We start from the raw sequence: 17,746 nt of genomic DNA, 5'->3' as shown, positions 1-17,746 counted from the left end.
CTTGTAGGAGCATCGGGGGGTAGGATGGTCGGGACGGACGGAGACGAGAGATCTCTGCAGCCAGGTCGTGGAACTTGTGGTTTATTGCAAAGGGCCTGGGTGCAGGGCCCTGCTGGGAGCTGCCAGGCACAGCTCGGAGCAGGCCCGAGAGAAGAGAGGGGTAGAGAGGGTGAGAGGGTACGAGCGTAGAGAGGGGAAGAGCATAAGAGAGTAAGGTTCCCGTTACAATACAATAAATCTTCTTCTGTGTTGAATATTCTATTTCTCACTAACCAATCTAGTACAAGATACAAATCCTAGAGCATTTACATACAGCCTGTAAAAATCATCACATCACCATACTGTGTTACATTTTAAACCCTAAAAACTCCTCTTTGGACCCCTCCTGCTGAGCTAGTGGGCTCTGCTCTGACCCTTGTATCTGTCCGCAAGCAGAGGGGATTGTTTCATCAAAATGGGGATTACCTTCAGTTGGGCCAAACCATTGTTTTCCAGTTGTTCACTAACTGAGGTATCGGTGGTAGCTAGGGAAGAGGCGCTGTGGAAGAAACTCACGATGTCACAGAAAGCCAGGACCCTCTGTTTCCCGTAGATAAGACCCTCAGTTACTCATAGATAAGAAACTAACATAAGAATGTGGCCCCACTAACAATAAGAGTGCTGCCCCACTAACAGTAAAGTCAGCAATTCTCCACTCCTTACCCAGTACTTTTCCATTCCCTACTAACCATAGATAAGAAAGACAAACCCCTTTTTGACGCAGAGACCCCTAAGACTATAAGACCCCATGAGAAGAAGTAATAAACACCTTTTGACCGTCCACCAAATTAGTGTCTGCGTATGTCATTAGCCCGAACGGCCCTAGAGAGTGGGCTGTCGAGCTGTACCTCAGAACCAAGTCGCCTGCCTTAATCTAGAAAGCAACATTTTGGTGCCGGCACCTGGGAAAGCGGCTTGCACCCGGCGAACGGGGATTCTCCTGGAAAGAGGACGGCGGCTGCGGCAGCAGGTCTGACTGCAGCGGGGAGGACGCTCCCGGACCCGCATGGACGATGGAAGCCATAGCGAAGGTCGTAACAGAGATGCATGCACAATGGGGTATAGAATGTAAACTTAGGGATTTAACTTTCGCATTGTCGAGATTGATTAAGCTTGGGGCTATTGAAAGCCCCGTGGACGTCCTACATTTGGACGTGTGGGATAATTGTACAAAAGCCCTGGCGGAGGACACTATGTCCTTGGGTTCAGGGAAAGCCCTAAAATCGTGGCGCAGAGTTGTCCAGGCTCTACAAAAAGCTCGACAAGAGCAAGAAACCTGGAAAGCCGCTCGAACTTGTTTATTAGCCGTGCCGCAGTTGGGGTTGGGTGCGGCGACACAAACCGCGGAGGTGCTTGACCCGGGCGGACGTGTGGAGGCGCGAACGCCGGATCCCCCTCAGCGAGCGGACTCACAATCGGAGGGGGGGGAGCACACGCGGGCGTTCTTGCAGGGGCTTGCGGAGGAGGTGCGGAATGCGGCCAGAATGTCGGACGCCATAGGGACCAATAAAAACGGCCCCCCACCATATGCGTTTGAAAATGGCGCCGGACTGTGTGGTCAGGGCGGAAAGGAGGAGGAGGAGGGGGGCGGAAACGCAGTCAGCCCGCCTAACAACGCATGCGCGGGCGAGCGGGGAGACGGGACAGCCCCCGCAGAGGCGCGTAAGACCAATCAGAGCGCTTTATTCAAATTAAGTCCTTGTAGGGCAAGGACCTCCCCCAGCAGGAGGCGAGGGGACCCCAGGGGGAGGGAACGGCCCAACCCCCTGTCCTGGTTTAGGACAAATTAGGGGAAATCTCCAAAAGGGAGCCCCCCAAACAAAACAAACCTCCAACCACCCCTCCCCCAACACCGGGTTCGGGAAGGAATTTCTCGGAGGAGCAAAGTGGAAAACAAAACCTATTTATTTACAAGTAACAAAAGAACACTCCCCAACACAAGAAAAGGAAAGAAACAGACTGTGTGGTGAGGGCGCCAGGCTTCTCTTGCAAGCTCCAGGTGTCCTGGACGTCTCAGGTCAGGTCCGGAGCCGGTCCAGTATCTTCAGGGGAGGGTAAGAAAGAGGGGACAAAAGAAAAGAAAAAAAAACAGCGCAAAAAGCAGAAAGCAAGCAAGCAAAGCGGCTAGCCAAGCCAAGCAGCAAAAAGCCAAAAGCAAAAATGCCTGGTCAAACACTCCCCCCCTCTCTTCCCCGCCCCGCCGCAGCAAGACGGCCGGTGGGGGGGGGGAAGAGAGAAAAGGCACAGCTGCCAGACACAACACACGATATTGGGATAAAGGCTGTCAACCCACGATACCCCCGCAGGAAGGGGCGGGGTCGGAGCCCGAGGAAAAGGCAGAGCAGCCCGGAAGCGTTTCTTTACTCGACTTACGGCTCGGACTCGGACTCAAGCTCGGAGCCCAAGATAGGGTCAGACGATTCCGACTCAGATTCTAGCTTTAACAGAGAGAGAGCAGCGGCATGTAAGGTCACTAGCCACAGCGCTCCCGCATGGGTGAAGGGGTTACCAGAGAAATCCGAACCCCGCTTACAAACCGGTGGAAAATAAAAATGGCTTGCGCGGAATGGGCTCCGTCTGCCACTCTGGTGTTCCCGGTTCGTGTGGGGGGGGCAGGCGGAAACCAAAGGACTTATTCACCAGTCAATCCGAAAGATGTGCAGGCAATTGTTAAAGCGATTGCGGATAAGAGAATTAATTCTGCCATGGTTTGCACACTTATTGACGGCCTTTTTGGTGGGGACGATATGCTTCCCTTTGATATTAAGCAGATGTGTAGGATGATATTTGACGGTGCGGAGATGATCGTTTTTAAACAAGAATGGGAGGACAATTGCATCAAACAGCTAGCCTTGGTAACAGGGGCAGACCACCCACTGCACGGCTCCAGCATACAGAGGCTAATGGGCACAGACCCCACTATGATCACCCCCCAGCAACAGGCTGAGGGCTTGCGGACCCATGAGGTCATGACAACAACCCGTGCTGCCCGAGAAGCCATCCGTGATGCTTCTAAAGTAGTAGCCAAACCATCTCCATGGTCTTCCATAAAACAGGGTGAGAGTGAGAGCTTCACTCAGTTTGTGGACAAACTTCAGGCCGCATTAGATTCCTCTGCGTTACCCTCAGAGGCGAAGAGTCCCATGCTGGCAGAGTGTCTACGCCAGCAATGCAACTCGGCCACCAAAGACATTTTAAGGTCACTGCCGCAGGGGTCTAATATAGCTGCCATGATCAGACACGTTGCAAAAGAGGGACATCTAGCTCCCATTCAAGCAGCAGTTCACACTGCAATAACCAGTGTGATGGCATGCCTTAAGTGTGGCCAGGTAGGCCACTTGGCAGTAAACTGCCCCCAGCCAAGGCGCCTATCAGCAGATGCTCCACCACGCCATGGGGGAGGTAGGGGGCCGTGCTGGGTGTGTGGAAAGAAGGGGCATTTAGCTAAGGAATGCAGATCCAGGCCCCAGAGAAATGGGAGAGGGAGGGGGTGGCCGAGCCGTGTTCAGCCCCCTCCCACCTGGAATATGCAGCGGCCCAGCTACAGCAACCCCCAGTGGGGCAGGGGATCTTCATACCCTATGCCCCCACAGGGAGCAGTCACCTTTGCATCCCCTCCAGCAATACAATGGCAGAGTTGCGCAGCACCGCCCTCAATACCCTCACACCCCCCACCACCACAAGCCGTGCCGGTGTCACAGGAACAGCAGGAGACGCCCCAGAGCGGGATCCCTGGGTGGCCTTAGTCATGAAAATAGGGAAGGAGCCCCTGATGGTGTGGGGGACATGCCGCCTTTACGGCAGCCAAGATCCCCACGTCATAGGGTTTCAGTTCTGGGCGGACACAAGATCAGACTGCATGATTATTGCCCAAGCACATTGGCCCGGACATTGGCAAATCAAAGAAGTCCCCCCAGTGAACGGAGTGAGGGGGCAGTCCCGGGCATGGAAAAGCACCCAGCTGGTGGCTATAACACTTCACACGAAAAAGGGACCAGAACAGACAGTAGCAATCTACCCCTACATTTTGCAAAATTCTCCACCCCTGTTAGGAAGGGACGTCCTTTCCATGCTCGGATTTCGGATTACAAATTTATGCTGAGGGCCACTGCCGTACACTCTCCGCTGCCAATCAAATTGACTTGGAAGTCATCAGACCCTGTATGGGTTGAGCAGTGGCCCCTGACAGAGCCTCGAATGGCAGCCTTGCTAGAACTGGTCGACCACGAATTGCAAAAGGGTCACATAGAACCCTCCACCAGCCCATGGAACACCCCTGTATTCGTGATCCCCAAGAGGTCCGGACAAGGCTATCGTCTCGTCCACGACCTGAGAGAAGTGAACAAGACGATCCGACCCCTGGGTCCAGTCCAGACACTGCTACCCGTGAACTCAGCCATCCCCACAGGGCAGCTGTGCGCAGTACTGGACATCAAGGACTGCTTCTTCTCAATACCCCTGCACCCTGAGGACAGAAAACGACTCGCCTTTTCCGTGGCATTTCAGAACGGCGAGCGGCCCAACCTTCGCTTCCAAAGGAAAGTGCTTCCACAAGGCCTGGTCGACAGCCCGACCATATGCCAAATCACCGTAGACAAAGCACCGACGCCAGTTCGACACTCCAATCCCACCTCAACCATCATCCAGTACATGGACGACATCCTGGTCGCAGCACCATCGACAAGCCAAGTGGATGACCTGGTGACCACAATCACGGAAACCCTTCAGGCCAACAGCTTCGAGATCGCGAGCGCAAATATCACGAGAAGACCCTGCGTGACCTTCCTGGGAGTAGGAATCACAAGCTCCTACGTGACACCCCCCAAGATGAAGATCAACCGAGACGTCCAGACGCTCCGCAACGTGCAACGCCTGGTGAGATCGCTGCAGTGGCTTCGCACATTGTCCTGATTCCTCCCGAGGTCATGAACACTCTGTACGACCTCCTGAAAAGGAAGAACCCCTGAGATCCTAAGGAGCTGACGCCGCAAGCAACGAGCTCCCTCGACTTCATCGAAAACCAGATGTCCACTGGCACGCTTGCCAGGTGGAACCCAGCCATGCCACTGGACTTGTATGTCCACTTTACACCGAAGGGGGGAGTGGGAGCACTGGCCCAAGAACTCGCTGAAAAGGCCCAACCGATCCAATGGGTGGTCCTCGGAAGACCCGCTTGTGCATTTTCCGCAGGAATCGAATGCATTGCCAGCCTCATCATGAAAGGCAGGAGACTCGCCTTGAAACACCTAGGGACAGAGCCAACAAGCATCCACCTTCCGTTTCGCAAGCAGCCGACCTCGGAGTCAGCCACAATATCGGAGTACCTAGCCCTTGCTCTCTCCGGCTTCGGAGGAGAAATCTCCTACTCCTCCAAGCCACCCTGGACTAAGCTGCTGACCGTAGTCGACATGGACATGCCACCGAAGGTCAAGGACAGACCGCAGCCGGGACCAACGGTCTTCACAGATGCTTCCTCCACGACTTCAACCACAGCAGCAGTGTGGCAGGCAGGAGAGAAATGGCACTGCATCAAAGCGTGTGACCCCACACTGTCAGTGCAACAGCTGGAGGCAGCAGAAGTGGTTTTGGCGTGCGGACTCTTCCAAGACGAACACCTCAACATCGTAACGGACTCTATATTCGTGGCAAGGCTCTGCCTAGCCATGGCAGGACCAAGAGTGTTGACATCAGCAGCAGCCCTAATGCTAGAAGAAGCACTTTCCTCGCGACAGGGCACCGTGTCAGTCATCCACATCAACAGCCATGACCCAGCCAAGGGTTACTTCCAGATAGGCAACGACAAAGCGGACACCGCAGCAAAAGGCGTTTGGACCTTGCAAAGAGCTCGTCAACTGCACGAGTCGCTCCACATTGGAGTCAAAGCACTGGCGAAGACATGCGGAATCCCGATGGTGGACGCGAAACATGTGGTAGCCACCTGCCCTCATTGCCAGAAGTCACCCCTTCGGACCTGCGGGGTCAACCCGAGAGGTCTCAAGCCCTCAGAAATCTGGCAGTCGGACTTCACCTGGTGTGAACTGATGAAGCCCCGAGCATGGCTTGCAGTGACAGTAGACACTTATAGCGGAACGATCATAGCCACACAGCACTCCAAAACTAACTCCAAAGCCACAATTCAGCACTGGCTAACAGCCATGGCTTGGCTTGGTATCCCCAAGCAGATCAAAACGGACAACGGCTCCAATTTCACCTCCAAACAAGTACAGGAATTTGCCTCGAAATGGAGCATCACGTTAGTGCAAGGCATCCCATATAACAGTACCGGGCAGGCCATAGTTGAGAGAGCAAACCAGACCCTGAAAACCAAGATAGAAGTGTTGGCAAAAGCAGAGGGCTTTGCCAATGCCATTCCCCCAGGAGATCAGGCACGTATGCTGGCAACCGCTTTGCTAGCACTGAATCAATTCCCTAGGAGAGATGAAACAAACAGTCCCGTCCAAAAACACTGAGCCACTCGAGCGCTAGAAGAGGGCCCACAGGTGATAATTAGAAATGAGCTAGGCGAGTGGGAATGAAGTTAGAAGTTGATGCTCACGGGGCGAGAGTACGCAGCTGTCAAAAAGGACGGCAAAATCAGGTGGTGTCCACTTAAGTCGATTAAACCAGACCTTCATAGCGAGCAGAATGAGACTGACGAGAATTGCGAGTCTTTGTTTACAGGACCTGCTCGTGGGACGTCCTCGTGACGCGTACATCCCGGTTCCAGACGAAAGCGACAGACCACCAAGCCATCAGGCAGCACCTGAGAGACCCGCGCGGGTGAGACCCGAACACCAAGGGTGTTTCTGTGTGATTTTGCTGTTGGGGCTTGTCGCCAGAGGGCAAGCCAGCTCAGATCACTACCCCCATCGACCATTCAAGTGGGTCATGCGACACCTTAGCAGTGGCAAAGCACTCAGAGAAATCACCACACCAAACACTCCATCCTTCATGCTCCGCATCACCGACCTGTTTCCAGGACAGCCAAGAGTAAACCCCTATTCCCCACACGTCACACACTCGTACCTATCCTACTGGTGCCCAGCTTCAAACCCTAAGAAAAGCTACTGCAATCACCCAGAGTGGAGATATTGTGGGCACTGGAGCTGCGAAACCATAGTTACAGATGCCAGACCGTCGGGGCCTGGGTGAGATCCACAAGAGCCAGACAAATTCTTACAGTTCACCTGGGCACCCATCAGCTGCAAAACACCCTTCTTCTTTCACGAAAACTTCCATCGAAACCAACATAAAATCCCTAGATTTCGGGCGTGCGCTGATTACAACATGACAGTCTTGCAGCCAGATCACCCTAGCTAGGCCACAGGCAAGATGTAGACAGTAGTCCTTCAAGGGTCAAAAGAGAGAGTGAACGTGCAAATTATCAGGCTCCAGCCGTCAGCACCCCGAGCAGTCGGACCCAACAAAGCGATTAAAAGCATGCCAAAAGAGAGAAACATAACCTTCCCCAAAACCTTACCCACAGAAGTCAGCAATGTCCCGACCAGTCAAGCAGAAACCTTTCAGATGAGCCGCTTAACCAAGTCAGACTCAGACCCAATCCTTCGTATGTTAGAAGCTACCTTTGTATCCCTGAACGAATCCAACCCTAACCTAACCGAATCCTGCTGGCTTTGCTACGATGTCAAACCCCCCTTTTACGAAAGAGTCGCTTTAAACACTCCCTTCAGTTATTCCACAGCCGACGCCCCTCACCAGTGCAGATGAGATACCCCTCGCAAAAGAATCACCCTGAGTCAAGTCACAGGCCGAAGCAAATGCTTTAGCAATACAGCCCTAACTAAGCAGAAAAGCAACATCTGCACCAAAATTGTCAGGCCTAACAAGAAAAACAATAAGTGAGTAGTCCCATCCGCATCGAAGATGTGAGTTTGCCAGAGATCCAGAGTGAGTCCTTGTGTGTTCCTTCCCAAATTCAATGACTCTAACGACTTCTGTGTCCAAGTTCTGATTGTTCCTAGAGTCTTGTACCACTCAGACGAAGAGATGTACCATCTTCTTGAGAGACCCAGCCAAATCCACAAAAGAGAAATAATGACAAGTATAACTATCGCAATGCTGCTCGGCCTAGGAGCAGCCAGAACAGCCACGAGTGTCTCAGCCCTAGCAACCCAGCACCAAAGACTGTCACAGCTGCAAGCAACGATTGACGAAAACCTGCAGAAGATGGAGAAATCCATCTCCTTTCTAGAGAAGTCAGTCTCCTCACTCTCAGAAGTAGTCTTGCAGAACAGGCGAAGCCTAAACCTCCTGTTCATGCAGCAAGGAGGCCTGTGTGCCGCCTTGAAAGAAGAGTGCTGTTTCTATGCAGACCACACGAGAGTCGTGAGAAACTCCATAGCAGAACTCCAGAACCGACTGGCTCAGAAGCAGAAAGACAGAGAAGCCCAACAGAGCTGGTACGAGTCCTAGTTCAATCAATCACCTTGGCTAACCACTCTGATTTCTGCCCTGATAAGTCCATTAGCGATGCTGTTTCTAACAGTCACCTACAGACCATACCTGCTGCCCTTGTCAAGCTACAACCTTATACCTCATTTCAGTACCTATGTACACGACTACCTCATTCATTTGTGAAAAGGGGGGGGGAGATGTGGTAGCTAGGGAAGAGGCGCTGCGGAAGAAACTCACAGATGTCACAGAAAGCCAGGACCCTCTGTTTCCCGTAGATAAGACCCTCAGTTACTCATAGATAAGAAACTAACATAAGAATGTGGCCCCACTAACAATAAGAGTGCTGCCCCACTAACAGTAAAGTCAGCAACTCTCCACTCCTTACCCAGTACTTTTCCATTCCCTACTAACCATAGATAAGAAGGACAAACCCCTTTTTGACATAGAGACCCCTAAGACTATAAGACCCCATGAGAAGAAGTAATAAACGCCTTTTGACCGTCCACCACATTAGTGTCTGCGTATGTCATTAGCCCGAACGGCCCTAGAGAGTAAGCTGTCAAGCTGTACCTCAGAACCAAGTCGCCTGCCTTAATCTAGAAAGCAACAGGTATCTCAGAGCTTTCTTTCATTTTAATCTTCCTTATACTTTTTATGTTCACAAAATCTTTTGCCAGACAATCGTATTTATAAGGCTCTCCTGTTTCATCTTCCCCAACACACATTGAGTTTGAAGGTCGCTCTGCCCAAGTCCATCTCTACAAGTCACTGGCCATCAGGGCTCCAGAAAAACCTCCCAAACACCCAGATTCAGCCCTGAAAAAGCCTCCCAGGAGTTCCCCATCCCTGGTCCCTCCCCTCTGGTGTTTGGGGGTTCCCCCCGTCCCAGCTGCTGGGAGGTCACGCTTGGATTGGGGGTCCCACTTCTCCTCGGTGCCTGCCCTGCCCAGGCTGCTGGCAGTCCCAGCAATCCCAAAAGCTCCCCCGGCTTCGCTTAACCCATTTCGGGATGCCGGGGCTGTTTGGGCTCCCGGGCTCCCTTCTCCCCTCATTCTCTGCTCTGGGCTGTGAATGAGACGAGGGCTGCTTGTTCCAGACCTGCCAAGTGAGTGCTGGAGTCTCCCACGCTGCGTTTCCAACTTTCCTCGAGGGAAGCAGCCAGTAAAGAGACACAGCGAGTGATAAGAGGAGTGAGAGAATCCCCCGGGGTAACTGGGACTGGGTCTCAGAGAGGGGCTGGACCCCTGAGAGGAAGGGAGCAGAGGAGTTTCTGAGCCAAATCCACTAGGAAATGGGACAAAAGGGGCTCCTAAAAATTCTGCTGCTTTGAGGGATAAGAGAGCCCAAGAGCATCCAGAATGAAAACCTGCTGAATTGTGGAATTAACATTCCAAGAGCATCCACGGTTGGGCAGAATTCTGCCAGATTGAGGATATGCTCAAGAGCATCTGGGGTTGGGCAGCACAGCTGGGTTGAGGGATATCCAAGAGCACGGGGACTGGCCAGAAACACCTAAACTTGTAATAGGTGATGTGAAAGTGTAGTATATGGTAGAGGTAATTCATGCTATTCATGTATAAAATATTGTAAAATCCACATTATGTCTTTTGACCATCCTGGCAGGAGCAGTGTCTTATTCATATACATCTAATTCCTGGACTTGTTTGAGATAAACATCGGGGTTTTCAATGAAAGAATAGAAGCTTCCAGGGTGATAATGGCTGGCTTCCCCGGGCCACCAGGTCCAGCCAAGAGTGATTTTCATCTCGACGATTATACAGCTACCAAGATGATCCACAGCCCCACCCTGATGCATGTAATGCTGACTTCCCCGGAGTCTACTAACAACATCAGACACCGGGACTGAGTCTTTGTCCACCTCTGCACAGGTAAAAACACGGTTATGCATGGGAAGAGACACAAAGAACATTCGGTCATCTCTGCCTCGAGCAGACTAAATTGTAAAAGAACTCACTGTGTCAGGCAGCATTTGTGAACAGGGGGAGACTCTGACATTCGGAGGTCAGATCCGTGTTCACCCAGCACCGAACCCAGGCTCGACGCTGACCCTTGGCTCTGTTGGTTTTGACAACCGAACTTCAGTCGCACAGACAAATTAATAAATCTTTGCTAAATTTTCTTATAAGTTTGGCTCTCGATTTGATCATTTATAACAAAAGGTACCTTATTGTTGTCTTGTTGTGTGTGAGAGTGAGTCACACACAAAATCAGCCTCAGCTGGTAGGAAGGGGGGCTGTGGAAAGAGGAGTGTGTGACCCACAAATAAGCCATTGTTCTCCTGGGCATGTGAGGGCTGCGGCATAAGGTACAGGTGACCTGCAAACGGGCCATTGTCCCCAGGGCATGTGAGGGGGCCGTGGCTAAAGAGTGTGAGTGACACACAAATCAGCCTCACAGGTGAACGGCACCGGAGGCAGCGGAGTCAGGGCCCTCCCAGGAGGCCCGGAGATACTGAGACCCAGAGGCCACCCCAAGGTGAGGGGGGCCACAGGGACCCGCGATTGTCTGTCAACAGGGATCCACGCTGTGTCCTGAGGGAGGGAAAGAATGTGTGGAAGGGAATGAGAAATAAAAGTGAGTGAATGTAAACGAATGAAAGTATAGGTAATGTAGATTCTGTATTTTAACCTTCACTATATCTCCTTGGAGGGAGGTGTATTGTACTGAAAGTAGTGTGAGAAAAAAGATTTTTATTTTTGTGTGTGTAGTTGAAAGAAAAGTGGTATTTATGTTGTTAATGAATGTGAAAAACAGAGGCAGAAGATGAATAGATAAGATCTTGAAAAATGACACAGAAAACCTGTATGTTGGATACAGGGGAAAACAAAGAAAAAGAATAGAGATACACCTCCTTGCAAAAGGAGAAAATACAGGGTATGCAGTAGTCGATGGGAAAAACATGCAAACTATGGAAAAAGGGAAATTAACCTTAAACTAGTAAGCTCAAACTTGTGAATTATATACTTTAAAAAGAGCACTAGAATATTTAACACAAAATAAAGGAACTATATATATTGATTCAAGGTATGTCTTTAGAGTAGTACATACCTTTAAAAAATTTGGAAAGGGAAAAGATTACTTAATTCAAGAAGAAAACGATTAGTACATGAGGAACTTATTTTAGAGGTATTAGAGGCATTACAATTACCTAAAAGAGATAGCTATAGTACATATTAGGGAACTCCAAAAGGGAAAGACCCCAGAAAGAGGAGGAAATAATTTGGCAGATCACAAAGCTAAGGATGCAGCAGAAAATGGAGGTGAAAGAGTTATGTTAATATTAACCCCAAATGAGGAAAAACCGGAAATTCCAAAGTTTAGGGAAGTCGAGAAAAAAGACTTAAACAAGACAGGAAGTGAACAAGATAAATCAGGGAAATGGAAACTTCATGATGGAAGACAATTACTTAATAAAATATGCTTCTAAGACAATATTAGAAGACAGGCATCAGAAAACTCAAGCTTTGTGTGATCATTTTTTAAGGAACTACGGGTTCATTGGGATTTTTGGATTTGCAAACAAGTAACTGAAAGATGCTTAATTTGCCAAAGGATAAATGAAAAGGTGATGGGAAAAAAAACCTTAGGACGTCATGAGCTAGCTCACTGACCATTTCAAAGTATCCAAGCAGAAGTTTAGATTTGCTAGGCTCTGGATTTATATGTAAAAAACCCCATTTAATCTAGAAGAGAATATGCCATATGTTAGATAGGAGATTTTAGAAGAATAAAAATCATTAAAGTAGCAGAAGCCTCCAAGAAAAAACAAGAAAAGAAGAAGGGAAATGAAAGGGAAGGGAACAAGAGGAAAAATCAGAGAGTGGGATCCCCTGCAGGTCTTGCCCCCTCTGTTCGCGGCTGAGGCGCCTGTCCTGGGTCCCGGCTCGCTGCCCGCCTCAGCTCCGCCTGCCCCAGTTTCCATCCCAGGTGCGGCCTCACTGCCCAGGGCAGCTCCACCTGCCCCGGCGCTATCACTGAATTTGTTTGCCCTGCTCCCACTGCCTGGCCCGCGGCCGCTCTGCCGGACATGCTGGGGAAGATGGGGGTTGCTCTGTCCTGCCGCCTGCTCCGAGGTCACTGCGCCCACCGCACCCAGGGGGAGTCCCAGCCATCCCATGCCCGGCTGCCCTGCCCGTGCCACCTGCGCTGGGCACCGCCGCTGCTGCCAGGCTCTCCCACCTGCCTTTGCTCTGCCGGCAGCTGCCGGATCAGCCGCCATCAGCCAGGTGGGGGCTACCCACGCTCCACCTCGGGCTCCATAGGAAGATCTCCCTCTGCCAAGTCCGGCAGCAGACCCTGCCCATACTCCCACCGAGCCTCGGCGGGATATCCTCCCCTGACCCCATCCTGCTCTGAGTTACGTCCCCTTGGTAACCACAGCTCTGGCTGTTCAGGGAAACTCTCTCTCTCTACAGGAAGCACCTTATTGAAACACTAGGAGCTCAGTTAAAAGGCAGCCCTCTCCAAATTCTTTCTCAAAACACGGGAGAAAGGCTATAGAAGGTAAAAAAGTGAAAGAGTTAGATGAAGGGATTGCTCTATTTCTGTTCAGAGAGGTTCCCATGGGAGGGATGCGCTGCCCCGCCCCGCGGGAGCCACCAGCGCCCCTGCCGGCCGTGCCCGGAACTGCACCCAAGGGCAAAGCGCCGCAGCCCAAAGGCCGGGACTGGGTCCGGGCTCTGTTTGCTGTCAGTGCCACAGCTGTTGGTGTTTGTTTGCTTTATTATACACACTAGTAAAGAACCGGTATTCCTATTCCCATATCTTTGCCTGAGAGTCCCTTGATTTCACTAGTCTACACATTAAGAGGGAGGCGGTTTGCATTCTCCATTCCAAGAGAGGCTTTTTCTGCCTTCCCGAGCCAACACCTCTCTTGTAAAGCAAGACAAGCACCCACAGGCACTGAGGGGGCTGCAGAAGGGGCAGAAGAAGGCCCTGCAGCACTTGGGCACAAAGGCACAGCAGGTGAATGCAAGAAGGGAGCAGCAAAAGGCTAAGCTGAAGGCAAAGGCCAGGGCACAGTACCTACAGCCCCTGAGGGATCAACTCCAGGGCCCAAGGGGGCCCCAGCACCCAGGGCACAGCTTGGCCACAAGCACCTGGCAGAGGCATTGCCCTCCTCGGCAGGGGAGAGCCCACCCAAACAGCCCCTGGCAAGGAACCAGGGCTCCAGCTGCAGGGCACAAGGACACTGCAAGCACAGACAGCAGCACCCTCGGGACCAGCAAGTCTACCCCTTGATGGACATGGATTGGCAGGGCTGTCACAGCTCCCATCACATCAGGGACCCTCCATACTGGAGCCCTTCAGAACATTCAAGTCGTTCTGCATCGAGAGGAGGCATTTCCTGATAGACACAGGAGTCTTTAAATCCACTCTAAATCTTAGACCTAAGGGGGGGGAAATGCTAAAAATATGTTTAATTAGTGAGGGGATAAGTGGGAAAGATGTATGGTTTTATTCAATCACTGTTAGTAGATCCGGGAGATGGGTTTGAAATGTGTGAATTTTATTTGCTCCTAATTGCTATCATGATTTAGTGGGAAGGGATTTGATCGCTAAACTCGTAACACAAATTAATATTATAAAAAGGGATACAGAGGCCAGTTCTGTTGTACCTCTGTGTCAAATGTCTGACGAGGCATATCTTAAGTGAGCCCAGAAGTGTGGGCAGTCCCAGGAAAATAGGGAAAATTAGATATGGAGCCTCGCCAAAGTACTCTGAAGCAACCAGAACAAGTGGCGTCTAAAACCAACACCCTGTTCCAGGGGAGGGAAGGAAGGGGAATCAGACACAGCGCAGGTCACCGCCCCATGCTCAGCTCAACCCGCGCAGCTGTGGGTGCCTGTGAGAGCCTGGCACTGAAATGCCCTGAGCAGGAAGGCTTCAACATCTTCTGCTGACACCATGGCACCTAACAGGGGGGCAAAAGCAATTCTCACTGCTTCAGCAACCACTGGAGCAGATATCAAGGCACATTCTCCCACAGGAAGCTGGGCTGGCACAGAGCCTGCCCTGGCACTTTGCTGCTGCCAACACCCAGCCAGGACATCGGCTCCTGCCCAAGGAGTGCAAAGCAGCACCACTGGTGACCAAGGGGCCCATGCCAAGTGTCCCTGAGGCCAGAAACAGCCGCCAGCACAGCTCAACACGGGCGGACCCCTCAGCCTGGCCTCAAGGGCTCTGAAGCCCCAGAGATTTGCACTTCCCGTCCGCAGCAGGAGGATGGGAAGCCGCCCCTGAGCCTGCCCTGAAGACAATGCAGCAGCGGCCAGGGCTCCACAGCGGGCCAAGCCCCTGCGCCTGCCCACAGATCCTCGCCTGGAATCCTCTGCAATCCTGGCCACCCTCCTCTGCCATCTCCAGCCACTGGGGCCAAGCCTTGCTGCCACTGCTGCAGCTTCAGCGCTGGCTGGGCCTGCACTGCCACAGCTGCTGGGGAACACCACGGCACAATTCCACTCTGGGGCTCACTGACACCCACACTCTGGGCTGCCTGCCACTGCACTGCTGCAAAATGTATCGAGTTTGGTTCTTCTAAATCTTATTTCTCTGCTCAGGCTTGGTTTCCTTTGCCTTTGGGAAATGAATTTTAAAGGTTTTATTTAATGAGTGTTTTACCACTCAGTGGAGATGAGTTTAACATACGAACAGAGTGGGAATACCCAGCAGCAAACAACAACCAACAACTACTCCAGGCACTGCCCCCGGCAGAGCTGGAGACACCTGAGCTGGAAAAGGCTGAGAAGGAAATCCAGGACTGTGGACCGAATTCACACATCAGAGGGGAAGAAATCCGGGTCCAACAGGAAACCAAATACTAAAAACTTACACAACTTGGAAGCAATCTACGTTAAAGCAGTGGATTTAGATTGGTTCAGACTACATAAAGTTTAGGAAAAATCTAGTAAAACTCACATGCCATGGAATGATTTTCTCTGCACATCTGGGCTATTTGTGAAAGAAATTATTTCTGTTGCACATCCTGGCCAGAACCAAGGAATGCTTTGACTCTCTAACCTAATGAGATTCTTGGATAGTTTTTGTTTTCCCAGCAGTTTCAATGACAAAATTACAACATAAGAAAAATTTTTCATAATATTCCCACTTTATATTGCCAGGTAGGTTTGGGACAGAAGTGTGAGATTCAATATTTGGTCTGGATTTTTCCGCGTTCTCCTTTATGTTGCATTTTGCAAAATCCAAGAGATTTAACTGTAATACTTTGAACATAAATAGTTAATACTTTTTTTAAAAAAATCAGATTCTGGGGGGGCCACATGTGACTCACCAGATGGCTGCCCTGGAAGAGAAGCTTCATTACAGGCAGCCTGCAGAGGAGCTTTAGAAATGCAAATGAACACTGCTGGGCAAAGTGTGGACAATGTACCTGGGTCCCTTGCCTGGGGCAGGAATTGGGCTGATTCCCTCTGCCCCTCACCCCAAGCTCTGCCTGCTTGCACTGATGGAATTTGCACAGCTCAAGGCAGAGCCCAGGGTGAGTGAAGTAAAGTGAAAATTTTTCAGGATAGAAATCCATTTTAATTTAAGTGAAATGTACATTTTTGAGTTGAGTCTGTAGTTAGAAACCATAGTTATTTAGCTAGACTGCAAGGTCTAAGCTCAGTGGAGTTACTTCAGCGAAGGACAGAGACAAAGGGGGGGAGACAGAAGATGATAGAAGGAGACAGAGACTGTTGTGAGGGCAAGTCAACCTGACCTCGGAATTTTTTCTGATACAAAGGAACTAGTGGTAAATGTCACACGAAACCCATAAAAATGAAACTGTTGTGAAACTGTGTGCATATGTATTTAAGAGAGATAAAAAGAGACCTGAAGTTCTCAGAGGTACGCATGCCTTTTTTGAAGACAGCAATCTCCGCATGCATCCAGCGCTCTAAGAAACATACCAACTTTACAACTTTGACAAAGTTGTAGAGTTTTCTTCTTTTCTCCGCAAAACATTATGGCGAACCAAGGCAGGAGTTCTCTGTCCCTGCAGGGGCGGGAGGATAGACAGACCTCCAAGGCGCTCCCTAAGATTTTTTTCCTGGTGGGGCTCTGCCCGTCTCGACTTGCCTCCTGCGAGGACAGACAAGGACCTGCTGGCCTGCAGAGGAAGATATGGTATGTACTGAGGGGCCCCGGGGGAAAAGAGAGCTAGGGAGTAAATCACTCAGAGATGTCTGGGTGTAGCTGGTGGAGCAGCTAGATTAGAGAGGGGGGTTCATTGTTCTAATAGAGCAGCCGCTAGCGACCCTGGGCGTGGGTCAAATGAATCTCTATATGTGTGCGTGTGTAAAACACTGTGTCGCTGTATGGTTAATGCATTGTGTGGTCAGTGCACTGTGTTTCTAATCGTGCAAGTGTATAAGTGTATCGTGTATAAAAGAGAGTAGATCTACAGTGCCCTACAGTGCGGGGGGAGTTACTACTACCCGTGTTTGAAGCAGCTGAGTGAGGCCTGAGGCTGCAGCAGGCTGCGGGGGCAGGGAGAGAAGTGTCCCACAGAGAAGTGGGTGGAGAAACATCAGTGATTGTATTTGTTGTGTTTAAATGCAGTGATTTGTGTAGATTTGGTACATTTTAACCATGAGTACGAACTCAGAGAGTTCCTTTGCCCTGAATGTTTGGACTTGATCTCTGGACTGTGTGCTGTTCTTTTGATTTGTGTCCAGGGAAAACTGATGTGAGTAAATGCTGAATTATGGTATGCTATGTTGTGTTGAGAAAAGCAGGCACTTTGAGAGAAATGCCCTTTCCCAGTGATTTTGTGTGATTTTCTTCCACTGCATTGTGGTAATTTGATTCTCGGATTGTATAGTGGTGTTTGTGGAGATTTTCAGATTTTGTTTGCAACAAAAGTAGCATTTTACACAGAAGAACTATGGTATGGTGATTTATGTTTAACTATGGTAAAGCAAATTAAAGGAATTCCAAGAATTCTCCCCTCACAGCAATTCAAGCCCTGGCTCTAGTGAATTTGAGATAAAGCGGGGGTGCGTGTGTCTGTTTCTGTGGGAGTATCAGAGTTTCTGCTGTGACAAGCACAGCCTTTCTGCAAGGCAGTAAAACAAGTGTAAGTAGACACAGTGCTTAATTAGATTGTGCAAGCAGAGAACTAGGAAGGACTGATATTTTGTAAAATGGAGTTTAGATAGAAGAGATGAATGAGATTCTGAGACTTGAGCTGGTACTATAGTAAGTCTGGACTGGGAACAGCCTGCTGTAGGGATTTAGAGTTCTCTGTAAAAAACAGAATAGCCTGCC

The 17,746-nt window shown here is 50.5% G+C and overlaps 1 pseudogene; it reads right to left on the bottom strand.

The window, feature by feature from the left end:
• LOC131093377 (uncharacterized) overlaps positions 1–17,746 on the bottom strand; it is a 1,138,058-nt pseudogene that overhangs the window by 967,314 nt on the left and 152,998 nt on the right.

Source organism: Melospiza georgiana, chromosome 25 (assembly GCF_028018845.1).
Source record: "Melospiza georgiana isolate bMelGeo1 chromosome 25, bMelGeo1.pri, whole genome shotgun sequence".
Lineage (NCBI taxonomy): Eukaryota > Metazoa > Chordata > Aves > Passeriformes > Passerellidae > Melospiza > Melospiza georgiana.
The sequence above is the reverse complement of the archived record's forward strand: the minus strand, read 5'-3'. Positions and strand labels throughout refer to the sequence as shown.